A 12,298-nucleotide genomic window follows, 5' to 3' on the forward strand; every position below is an offset into this window, starting at 1 on the left:
TTATGCAAATCAATTAACTGTATGACAGTCACAGAAATAGGTTCTGGGTTATCCAGAATGAAACTTCTCCATTCCCACCAATTATTAATGTTTAAACAACTGGCCCAAAGACCCTTCGCAACTGATTTTTCATTATGTGCAGATATGATTTGTTTATGTGGCATTTTGTAAGCACTTCACAATTGCCAGTTGCCTAGTTAAAATCACATGTCTTAATCTTTGGCTCTACTATATAATTTTTCCTTTTTAATTTAATTTAATTTAATTTTTTCTCATCACCTTTATCCTCCCTATACCCTCTTAACACCTCCACCCACTCCCCTACCCCCTAGAATCACCACATCATTGTCTGTGTCCTTGAATTCTCTTTTTTTTTTTCTTTTTGCTCAATCCCTCCACAACCCCAGCACCATTCCCCCTCATCAAGAGACGTCATCCTGCTCTCTATCTATAAGTCTGTCTTTATCTTGCTTGTTAGTTCAGTTTGTTCATTAGATTCCACATATGAGTGAAATCATAGGGTACTTATCCTTCTCTGACTGGCTTATTTCACTTAGCATAATATTCTCCTAGTCTATCCATATTGTCGCAAAGGGTAAAACTTTTTTGTTGTTTTTTTCTTATTTTCTAAATTTATTTTTACTGAAGCTTGACCACCAACTTACACCATACACAAAAATAAACTCAAGATGGATAAAAGACTTAAATAGGAGTTACAACACCATAAAAGTCCTAGAGGAGAACATAGGCAGAAAATGTTTTACTTTTTAACCATGTGGCTCTAATATTTTTAAGCACATGTTTTGGTGCTATAGATTAAGGTCCTTGGTATTATATATCACTGGCCTGTACAAACCTTCCCCATTTGAAAACTGTCCCTTCATGAAACTGGCATATTTTATAGGCTATTATAATAAAACATTTTATTTACTTCCTGGGCTTCAGCTTCCATGTTCTTTTTTAAAAAGAATTTATTTATTTATTTTTAGAAAGAAGGGGATAGAGGGAGAGAGGGAGAGAAACATCAATGTGTGGTTGCCTCTTACGTGCCCCCCGCTGGGGAACCGGCCCACAACCCAGGCATGTGCCCTGACTGGGAATCGAACCAGTGACCCTTCGGTTCACAGGTCAGCACTCAATCCACGGAACCACACCAGCCAGGGCAGCATCCATGTTCTTGTTTCTGTGCTGTATAAGTGATTTCTTTTTAAATTTTTTATTTTGAGTAATAAAAGGCTCACAAGAAATTACAAAAATAGTACTAAAAGACTCCATATAATATGGAGTCTTTATAATGTACAGGGAACCAAGAGTGATGACAAATAAACTGTGACTCAAATCAATGGTTTGGACCAGAAGGAAGACATAAACATTCAACCAGAACAGAATGAAGAAACAAGAAACTAAAAAAAATGAGGAGAGGCTTAGGAACCTATGGGACAACTTTAAATGCTCCAACATCCAAATCATACGGTCCTGGAAGGAGAAGAGGAAGAGCAAGAAATTGAAAATTTACTTGAAAAAATGATGAAGGAGAACTTCCCTAATCTGGCAAAGCAAGTAGACTTCCAGGAAGTCCAGGCAGCTCAGAGAGTCCCAAAGATGTTGGACCCAAGGAAGCACACACCAAGGCACATCATAATTACATTACCCAATATTAAAGATAAGGAGAGAATCTTAACAGCAGCAAGAGAAAAGGAGACAGTTACCTACAAAGGAGTTCCCATAAGACTATCATCTGATTTCTCAAAAGAAACCTTACAGGCAAGAAAGGGCTGGAAAGAAGTATTTGAAGTCATGAAAGGCAAGGACCTACATCCAAGATTACTCTCTCCAGCAAAGCTATCATTTAAAATGGGAGGGCAGATAAAGTGCTTCCCAGATAAGATCAAGTTAAAGGAGTTCATCATTACCAAGCTCTTATTGTATGAAATGTTAAAGGGACTTATCTAAAAAGATGAAATAAAAAATATGAACAGTAAAAATGACAGCAAACTCACAGTTATTAACAACCACACCTAAAACAAAAACAAAAGCAAACTAAGCAAACAACTAGAACAGAAACAGAACCACAGAAATGGAGATCACATGGAATGTTATCAGTGGGGAGAGGAAGAGGGGAGAATGAGGAAAAGGTACAGGGAATAAGAAGCATAAATGGTAGGTACAAAGTAGATAGGGAGGTTAAGAATAGTATGGGAAATGGAAAAGCCAAAGAACTTATATGTATGACCCATGGACATGAACTAAGGAGGGGCAATTCTGGTGGGAGGGTGGGTGCAAGGCGGACGAGAGTAAAGGGGAGAAAAAATGGGACAATGTAACAGCATAATCAATAAAATATATTAAAAAATACCTTTGGTATTTTCATGGGGATCAGATTGAATATGTAGATTTATTTGGATAGTGTGGACTTTGAACAACATTTTCTTCTAATCCATGAACATGGGATGTCTTTGCATTTATCTGTGCCTTTAAATTCCTTTCACCAATGTTTGGTAATTTTCAGTGTACAACTCTTCTGCCTCCTTAGTTAAATTTATTCCTAAGTATTTTATACTTTTTGATACTATTTTAAATGAAATTGTTCTCTAAATTTCCTTTTCAGAGAGTTCACTTTTAGAGTATGCTGAATTCATTTATTAGTACTAACAATTTTTGTGGAGTCTTTAGGGTTTTCTGCATGTAAGGTCATGTCACATACAAACAGAGCTAATTTTACTTCTTTTTAATTTTAATGCCTTTTATTTATTTTTCTTGCCTAATTATTCCAAATAGGATTTCCAGTATTATATCAAAGTGAAGTGGTGAGAGTGGGCATCCTTATCTTATTCCTCATCTTAGGCAAAATCTTTGTTTTCACCATTGACTGATGTTTTCTGTGGACTTTTAATATATGGCCTTTATTATGTTGAGGTAATTTCCTTTTATTTAAGTTTAGAATACTTAAATTTTCAACATGAAAAAGAATTCAACTTTGTCAAATGCTTTTTCTGCATCTGTTGAGATGATCATGTGATTTTCCCTTCATTCTGTTAATGTGGTGTATCACATATCACATTGATTTACATCTCTTGAGTCATCATTGCATCCCAATGATAAATCTCACTTGGTCATGGTGTGTGACCCATTTACTGTTGTGTTGAATTTGGTTTGCTAGTACTTTGTTGAAGATTTTTGTATCTATATTCATAAGGGATATTGGCCCGTTTGTTTTCTCTTCTTGTAGTGTCCTTTTCTGGCTTTGTATCAGGGTAGTGATGGCCTCACAAAATGGGTTTGGAAGTGTTCCTTCTTTTTCAGTTTTTTGGAAGCATTTGAGAAGGGTTGGTTTCTAAAACTTTATCAAAAGGAATAGAGTTATTTTTTTAAATCAAGAATTAAAGAATTAAGTTAAAGTTAATTCTTTAAAAGTTTGATTGAATTCACCAAATAAATTTACTTGGCCTTGGGCTTTTCTTTGTTGGTAGGTTTTTGATTACTGATTACATCTCCTTAGTAGTTGTAGTTCTTTTCGGATTTTCTGTTCCTTCATGATTCATTGTTGGTAAGTTGTATGTTGCTAGCAATTTATCTATTTCTTCTAGATTATCCCAATTGTTGAGATATAATTTTCATAATAGTCTTTTATAATTATTTTAATTTCTGTGGCATGTTATATTTCTTCTTTTGTTTCTGATTTTATTTACCTGAGTATTCTCTTTTTTAGCTAATATAGATAGCTAAAGCTTTGTCAATTTTTTTATTTAAAAAAATCCAAATGTTAGTATTGTTAATTTCATTGGTTTTCTATTTTCTATTTTGTTTATTTCTGCTCTAATCTTATTCCTTTCTTTCTTCTAACTTTGGACCAAGTGTGTTGTTTTTTCTGGTTCCTTGAGGTATAATGTCATATTGTTTATTTGAGAACTTTCTTCTTTTTATTGTAGGTATTTATCAGTACAAACTTTCCTCTTAGTGCTGCTCTTGTTGTATTCCCTAAGTTTTCTATCATTTTCCTTTGACTCACGATATTTTCTAATTTCACTTTTGATTTCTTCTGTGACTGATTGGTTGTTCAAGAGGGTATTTTTTTTAATTTCGCATATTTATTAATTTTCCAGTTTTACTTCTGCCATTAATTTCCACTTTCATTCCATTGTGGTTGGAAAATATTGTAAGTATGATCTCAGTCTTTTAATTAGGTTTTTTTAAGAATTTGTTAAGAATTTTTTTGTGACCTCACATGTGATCTAGCCTGGAGAATGTTCTGTGTGCACTTGAAGAGAATGTGTATTCTACTGCTATTGGGTGGAATATTTTATGTACATCTGTTAGGATAATTTGATCTATATGTTGCTGAAGTGTTTTCTTTCCTTACTGATCTTCTGTCTGAATGTTCTATCCATTACTGAAAGTGAGGTGTTGAAATCCTCTACTATTATTGTGTTGTTGTCTTGGGGGCCACTAGGAATCCGATGTGTGCCAGCTCCCTGTCAGCGCTCCTAATTCATGTGAAACAGATACCAGTCCCTCAGGCAGTACTCCAAAAAAAATCAGAACACTGGATGCACATTTAACTCCTCTTCTTCCTTCTTGAGGGAGAAGTCTCAAGTTGTGTACCTTCTGATTACACTGAGCCATGTGAGCCCCATTAAACTGCCCTCTGCTCTTCTTTGTTTTCAGTGCTCCCCAACATCCAAACTATGTGAATTCCATCAGTGCCCTGAGTGAGGTGAGACACATACGATTTCCTTGAGCAGTCCTCCAAAAAGCCAGAATGTTGGAGGCATGCTCCCCTTTTCACTTTCCCCCTGAAGTTGTGTCCTGGGGCATTCTCTCCTGGCACTGAGCTGTACTAGCTTGGTGGAGGGCTGATGTGAGTAAAATTAAATTGCTCTTACCTGTTCCAATGCAGCTGTTCCCAGCTTTTTCCTCACCTTGGGCTCTGTAACTTCCTAACTGGATTCTGGAAAACTTATACAAGTGTTTTTTGTTCATATATTGTTGTTAAATTGGTATTTCCATGGTGGGGAATGAGGGCTAAGACTTGCTATTCTGTCATCTTGCTTGCATGCTACACATTTTGATAAGTTATATAGTTTTTCCCTTCAGTGCCATGTGTTTCTTTTACTTCCTTTGAGACTTCCTTTTTGCCCAGTGGATTATATAGAAATGTGTTGTTTAATTTCCAAGCCAGACTGACCTCTCTTTCAAAGTTATGTATATACATAATACATGTAATATATAAAAATAATAAATATATATATATTATAATGTACAGTGTTTTTATCTGCACTTATTGAGAAAAACTTTAAAAGTGTGTCTATCCTATCTTTTCTTAAAACAAGAAGTTGTATAATTGTTCCTTAAAGAAAACATGGATGATGTGTTAGTTATTGCCTTTCTCCCACTAAAAGTCTAGTTAAGAATGGATAAAATCACCCTTACCCCCATAGGCATACTACTTTTTTAAGCTTTTTTTTTTTTTTACTGTTGTTAAAAAAATACATAACAGGATTTAAGACTCCAGCCAAGATGGAGGCATTGGGGATACATTGTGCCTCCTCACACAACCAAAAGAAGGACAACAACAAATTTAAAAACACAAAGCAACCAAAATCGCCAGAAAATCGAACTGTATAGAAGTCCAGCCACCAAGGAGTTAAAGAAGAAACATTCATCGAGACTGGTAGGAGGGGCATAGATGGGCAGCCGTGTAGAGAGGACTCACAGCAAGGCAGTGGCTGGTGGACCCAGCGGTCCCACATTTGCATGCGGATAAACCAGGAGGAACAACTAGGGAGCAAGATGGATCACGCAACCCAGGGTTCCAGCATAGATAAATAGAGCCTTAAAGCCTCTGACTGTAAAAAGCTGTGGGGGTTCAGGTGGTGGGAGAAACTCCCAGCCTCACAGGAGACTTCCTTGGAGAGACCCATGGGGTCCTGGAATGGACACAAAACCATCCACCTGGAATCAGCACCAGAAGGGTCCAATTTGATTGTGGGTAGTGGAGGAAATGACTGAAAGCCAGCTAAGAGCTGAGCAGGTGGCATTGTTCCCTCTTGGACACCTCTCCCACATACTGTATCACACCACAGCGACATGAGTTGCCCCACCCTGGCCAAATATGTAAGGCTCTGCCCTTTACTACATAACAGGCATACCAAGATTCAAAAAAAAAAAAAAAAAAGGCTCAAATGAAAGAACAGATCAAAGCTCCAGAAAAAATATAACTAAGCAACAAAGGGATAGCCAACCTATCAGATGCACAGTTCAAAACACTGGAAATCAGGATGCTCACAGAATTGGTTGAGTATGGTCACAAATTAGAGGAAAAAGTGAAGGCTATGAAAAGTGAAATAAAGGAAAATGTACAGGGAACCAACAGTGACGGGAAGGAAACCAGGACTCAAATCAATGGTTTGGACCAGAAGGAAGACATAAACATTCAACCAGAACAGAATGAAGAAACAAGAAGTCAAAAAAATAAATAAATAAATGAGGAGAGGCTTAGGAATCTCTGGGACAACTTTAAATGTTCCAACATCCAAATCATAGGGGTGCTGGAAGGAGAAGAGGAAGAGCAAGAAATTGAAAACTTACTTGAAAAAATGATGAAGGAGAACTTCCCTAATCTGGCAAAGCAAATAGACTTCCAGGAAGTCCAGGCAGCTCAGAGAGTCCCAAAGATGTTGGACCCAAGGAAGCACACACCAAGGCACATCATAATTACATTACCCAATATTAAAGATAAGGAGAGAATCTTAACAGCAGCAAGAGAAAAGGAGACAGTTACCTACAAAGGAGTTCCCATAAGACTATCATCTGATTTCTCAAAAGAAACCTTACAGGCAAGAAAGGGCTGGAAAGAAGTATTTGAAGTCATGAAAGGCAAGGACCTACATCCAAGATTACTCTCTCCAGCAAAGCTATCATTTAAAATGGGAGGGCAGATAAAGTGCTTCCCAGATAAGATCAAGTTAAAGGAGTTCATCATTACCAAGCTCTTATTGTATGAAATGTTAAAGGGACTTATCTAAGAAAAAGAAGAAGATTAAAAATGTGAATAGTAAAATGACAAAAAACTCACAACTTACAAAAACTGAACCTAAATCCCCAAAAGAAACTAAGCAAACTAGAACAGGAACAGAATCATAGAAATGGAGATCACATGGAGTGTTATCAGTGGGGAAGGGGGGAAGAGGATTGGGGTACAGGAAATAAGTAGCATAAATGGTAGGGAGAAAATAGACAGGGGGAGGGTAAGAATAGTGTAGGAAATAAAGAACCCAAAGAACTTATATGTATGACCCATGGACATGAACTAAGGGGGAAATGCGGGTGGGAGGGGTTGTGCATGGCAGAGGAGAACAAAGGAGGGAAAATGGGACAATGTAATAGCATAATGAATAAATATATTTAAAAATACATAACAAAAAATTACCATCATAACTAATTTTAAGTGTACAATTCAGTGGTGTTAAATATATTCACATTGTCACAAAAGAGATCTCCAGAACTTTTTCATCCCACAAATCTAAAACTCTATACCCGCTAAACAAGTTCCTTATTCCCTAGTCCCTAATAACCACCATTTTACTTTCTGTTTCTATGAATTTGACTAGTTTAGATATCTCGTAGTAAGTAGAATCACACAGTATTTGTCATTCTGTGACTCACTTATTTTACTTAGCATTATGTCCTCAAGTTTCATCCATGTTGTAGCATGTGAGGGGATTTCCTTTTTAAGACTAAATAATATTCCACTGTACACATATACAACATTTTGTTTATTCATTCATCCACTGATGGACATTGAGATTGTTTCCACCCCTTACCTACTGAGTTTCATGTTGCTATGAACATGAGTGTTCAAGTATTTCTTTGAGACCCTGATTTCAATTCTTTTGGATATATTGCCAGAAGTGGAATTGCTGGATCATATGGCAATTGTTTTAAATGTTTGAGGCATCTCGATACTTCTTTCCATAGTATTTGCACCATTTTACAATCCCAGCAACAGTGTACAAGGTTTCTGGTTTCTTTAAATTCTCAATGATACACATTTTCTGTAGCCATCTCAATGGGTGTGAGGTAGTAGCTCATTGAAGTTTTGATTTACACGGTCTGCCCAGAAAGTATCCAGCCATGTACTATGAAAAATAGAGAAATTTGTTGAAGATACAAGGTACAGGAAATGTTGTACATAGGACAATGATGCTAACTGGGCCTGTGTTTCCAGATCATAACTGTACACCCATGATTCATCTCCAGTTATGACTTTTAGAGGAAATCTGGTTCATTGGTAGCGGTTTGAATTAAGTCATTAACAACTGCAGCACTATGTTCCTTCTGCTCTGATAGCAGAAGCAGCAGAACGAATTTTGCCACAACACATTTTATGCCAAGGTTCTCCATCAAAATCTCAGACGCAGTAGTGTTTGGAATCCCCAGATGAGCTTCTACTTCTCGCACTGTCAGTCACTGATCTTTGCTGATTGCAGCCTGTACATGCTCAACATTCTCAGGTGTTCTGCTTGTTGGAGGCCTTTCAAATGTCGGTCACTTTCAACTGGTTCTTGATCATCTTTGAAGCAAATGCTTCACACATTTTAATTTGTGCTGCACTCATTGCATCATCCCTGAAACCCTTCTGAATCATCCAAATACCTTTCACAGAGGAATGTTCAAGCTCAATGAAAAATTTGATGCACATTTGTTGCTCTACTCACTCAGTCATTTTGAATTTGACAGCCACACAGTACACATGCTCATTCAACAGCATCTACCGCCCCCCACTGACTAGTACAGTGAAGTCATCATTGTTCATGCAGTCCACTCTCCTTGGCTGCCAGGTTCCATCGATGTCACACAAACTGTTCTCATTATATAAACAATGGCTGGACTTTTCCAGGACAGACCTCCTACATTTCCCTGATGATTAGTGATGTTGATCATCCTTTTATATGCGTGTTGGCCATTTGTATATCATCTTTGGAGAACTGTCTGTTTAAGTCCTTTGTAAATTTTTTAAAATCAGGTTATTTGATTTTTTTTTGTTGTTGTAGGAGTTCATTATATACTTCAGATATTAATCCCTTATCATATATGTTATTTACAAATATTTTCTCCCATTGTACAGGTTGCCTTTTCACTGTGTCGACTGTGTTCTTTAAAACACATAAGTTTTAAAGTTTGATGCTGGCCCATTTACCTATTTTTCCTGTTATTACCTGTCCTTTTAGTTTCATATTTAAGATATCATTGCCATATCCAATGTCATGGAGTTTTTATCCTATGCTTTCTTCTAGGCATTTTATAGTTTTAGGCTTTAAGTTTAGCTCTTTAATTCATTTTGAATTAATTTTTGTATATGGTGTGTGATAAGGGTCCAATTCATTCTTTCTTTGTGGATATCCAGTTTTCTAGCACCATTTGTTGAAGAGACTGTCCTTTTCAAATTAAGTGGTCTTGACACCCTTTCCAAAGACCAGTTGATCATAAATGTAAGGGTTTATTTTTGAGATCTCTATTCTATTCATTCGTTCTATCTGTCTGTTTTTATGCCAGTACCACACTTATTGATAACTATAGGTTTGTAACATATTTTAAAATCAGCAAGTGTGAGTCCTTCAACTTTGTTATTTTCTTTCAAAATTGTTTTGGCTGTCTGATGTCCCCTTGAGATTTCTTATGAATTTTAAAATGAATTTATCTATTTCTGCAAGAAACTGACATTGGGATTTTGAGGTATGTCATTGAATTTGTAGATCACTTTGAATAGTATGGACATCTGAATAATATTAAGTCTTGCAGTGCATGAACACAGATTCTTCCCATTTACTTGTGTCCTCTTTAATTTCTTCCAGTTATATTTTGTAGTTTCCCATTGATATACTTCTATATACTAAATTAAAAGTTGATTATCAAGTAAAAATTCTTTGTTAAACTGCTTTTCCAGTAATTTAAGAGTGCAGAACTATGATGGGGTACCATTCATTGTTCCCATAAAATCTTTGATACTTGGCCCAGTGCTGCTCACATGACAGGCTTGGCTTATTCAGGCACTGAAGCTTTAGCTAGCTCCTTTATGGTGCCTTTATGGGGCCAGGACTTATATCTCGTCATTCTCTTTATTGACTATAATTAAATTTACCTTAAGACTGGTCTCCTTTAGTGACTCTGAACCTGAGGCCCTGGCAGGACTGCTTAATGGTGGCAATCAAGAAAGGCAGAACCAGGAGAGACTTCAAAGTAAACCAATCCTGAGCTCTGCCTCTATGATGCCTTCTCTGACTATACCATGTCATACTCACCTGGTCTTTCTTACCTCCTATCAATTTTTTCTACTGTGTAACTCAACATTTATCTTTTTTGTCACATTTTTTATTGTTGTTCATATACATTTGTCTCCATTTTTCCTTCACCACTCCCCCCAACCCCAGCCATCCCCATCAACATTTATCTTGTTTTACCAAGTAGAGTAAAACCTCAGTTACTTGACTCTTTTTTGTAATAATGCATTTTTAATAACCACATTTTCCAAAGGGCTTATGATTTTCCCTATTTAAACACCACAAGCTTTTAGCATTTTATCATCCTGAATGGAATTTTCCAAAAACAAACAAAGAAACAAACAATTCACTCCTCTGACATCTTATAGAGCATTTATGGACATAATTTGATCTTTTTATTAAAGATCATAATTATGACTATCTGTTGTTTTATTATGGTATAATTCAGTGGTATTCTAAGGCCTATTGAACTGTGATTTAATATTTGCCCTTGCAATAAATGGTTCTAGACTATTTAGTCTTTGTGCCCATGTGTGTGTGTATGAATCCACATTAGTCTTCTTTATGATTTTCTTGTTAGTTGGTCCTTCTTGCTGCTGTCAATCTACTTTTGTAAAGTTGATCCTCATTCTCTATCTATGTAGGCTCAACAAAAATATTTAACTGAGATTTGATGCCTGAGGGCAATGTTTCTCCACAATCTTGAGAGGGTAAGGATTTATCTTCTCTAGTCTGTTTTGTTTATCTGCAGGCTTGCTCTAGTTTAGAGAATTTTGCTGTGGGACTAAGAACAAAATGTCCAGGAAAAGGAACCACTGGGGCTTTTGAAATCAAATGACTCCAATTTTTCTTTCTGTCAAGCTCTTCTCACACTGCATGGCCCTCCAATCAGGGATTTCCTGCTGGGTCTTATAGAAAGAATAGCTGGGGACAGGAAGAATTTTGAAGCAACTCTGGCCTATGTCACTTCCTCTCATCAGAGAAATGAACTTCAGAAGTTGATACACGAAAAGGCACCCTCCATTTGGGGCTCTCTGACAAGGGGTATTTGGGGCTCTGACAAGGAGTTCAGAGTGAGGAATACTTAAAAATTTTTCTCTGGTTGTCATGATGGTTGGTGGAGGGAATAAATGGGAGCAGCCTTCAGGGGCAGTTACTGTGAAATTTATAATGGAGAGGGGAAACTATTGTTACAGAAGCAGTTCAAAGTTCTAGAATTGTGAACTGAATATAATGGATATTACATAACTAGAGATACATATAAATGTCATAACTGGGAAAAGCAAGGAAGGCAGTTATTAATGTATTTTCCTATATTTATCATAATGGAATTATTTCAACGTTTCAGAGATGTTAGAATTTGAGTGTACTTGCTGATCCCATCTCTCTGGTGAAGTATAAGATATATGAAACTAAAGTACAGACTTTGAAATTTAAGTGCATTTTCTGTTGGCCATACCCAGGCACACATTCTACTGAAACACCTAGCTTTGGAAGTATTAGCATTCCTTAAAGTTTATAAAGCACTTTCACATCTATTCTCTCCTGTGATCCTCACTATAGCCCTGTGGAGATGGTATTATCTCCATTTTATTGATAAGGAAAGGGATTCTTAGTTTAAAGACTGGCCCAAGGAGATTTGGTTAGTAAAAGGCAGAAGCCAGTGTTCTCTTTAGTCTAGTATGCATTCTTTCATTGAGATTTGGGGAACAAATTCAGTGTATTTCTCTGATGAAGGTCAGCTAATGCTATAGTAGAAAAGAAGAATTAATAAATTTGTGAACTTATAATCAAAGTGAGCTCATAAAAATAGATAGCATTTTGGAATGCTATAAGTTGAAAAATCCAATAAATTAGCATTATATATAAATATTTAAATCCCTAAACTACTTGCACTGGGATTTGAAATTTGTATGTACAGGTAGGTGGGGTAAATTCAGAAATATATCTCTACTCCTAATAACAAAATGTTTTGTTGTTAGCATAATTTTGTTCTGTGTTGCCAATACAGTGTGGAG

The 12,298-nt window shown here is 36.4% G+C and overlaps 1 protein-coding gene across 7 annotated transcripts in view; it reads left to right on the forward strand.

Moving 5' to 3' along the window:
- The window catches only part of ATG4A (autophagy related 4A cysteine peptidase), a 65,714-nt gene that overhangs the window by 7,126 nt on the left and 46,290 nt on the right, over positions 1 to 12,298 (forward strand). Inside the window, exon 1 of one of the 7 annotated variants that reach the window (XM_071220321.1) lies at positions 4,692 to 4,714. The exons of the other annotated variants lie outside the window; for them this stretch is intronic. The gene's annotated coding sequence lies outside the window, so the exon portion shown is untranslated. Of the gene's footprint in view, positions 1 to 4,691; positions 4,715 to 12,298 lie in introns of those variants that run through there. 7 annotated transcript variants of the gene reach the window in all.

This window comes from Desmodus rotundus, chromosome X (assembly GCF_022682495.2).
Source record: "Desmodus rotundus isolate HL8 chromosome X, HLdesRot8A.1, whole genome shotgun sequence".
Taxonomy (NCBI): domain Eukaryota; kingdom Metazoa; phylum Chordata; class Mammalia; order Chiroptera; family Phyllostomidae; genus Desmodus; species Desmodus rotundus.